The following is a 926-nucleotide window of genomic DNA, read 5'->3' as shown; positions in this document are numbered from 1 at the left end:
CCCTCTCCTCCCCCCCGCCCCCCCCCCCCCAGCCCCAGGATCTTTTCCTGTATTCTTCCTCCCCCTGCCGCCCCTTTTTCTGCCCCCAAACACATGCTCGGCCATCTGCCTCCCAGCATGACCGAATTATGGGCTCGTGTGATACAATCAGCAGCTCCAAGGAGCAGAGGCCCTGGAAGCCACAGCTGGAGCCAGCTGGAATCTCAAAGGCTGCCTCTGGCTCCAAGGCTCCACACTGAGCAAACTGCTTGGCAGAAACCTCCCTTACTGGCAGGACAGGGCAATGGGGAGTTGAGCCCTCCACCAACCATGCCAAGAATTACCACGCGTATCAGGCCAGAATCAGGAATAATTGGTACTAGCCTAATGCTCCCAGCAGCAGTTTCTATTTGCTACTCTGGAATCTTGCCTCATCTCAGGTTCATCTTCAAGGGTGTGCAAATTTCCTCCTGTAGCTTTGAGGTGTAGAGGGGCCATGGAAAAGAAGGGACAGCTTCCATTCCATGTGCAAACAACTCTGTAAAGTGACAGGGGAGATTTGCAATGTGGCAGCTAAAAAAAAATAAGGCCAGTAACAAACAGTTCCTGAAACATAAGCAGCCTTCCGCCACGTAATCCCTGCGGCAAAGTTCAATGGGAATCCCACACCCTGGGCTGCCCAGACCTCGCCCATCTGACTGAGGCTAAAAATCCCCCTGTGGCTGAGGGTGCACCCGATGAATTAATGCAGGGGTTGGAAGGCAACCATCAGAAAAAACTGGCTGTGGGTGGGACTGTGGGTCTCCTTTTCCTGAGTGTTTTGAGTACTACAGGTCCCACCAGTTTAACAAGCTTTAAAGGAATTTTGTAAAGCATAAAAGTTAAGACCCAATTAAAATTAAAGTCCTCCTGAAATGGCCACATATGTCACTCACAGTCTAAGTGAC

The sequence above is a fragment of the Crocuta crocuta genome, unplaced genomic scaffold, assembly GCF_008692635.1.
Source record: "Crocuta crocuta isolate KB4526 unplaced genomic scaffold, BGI_CrCroc_1.0 scaffold209, whole genome shotgun sequence".
In the NCBI taxonomy this organism is placed as follows: Eukaryota; Metazoa; Chordata; class Mammalia; order Carnivora; family Hyaenidae; genus Crocuta; species Crocuta crocuta.
Note: the sequence above shows the minus strand (reverse complement) of the source record.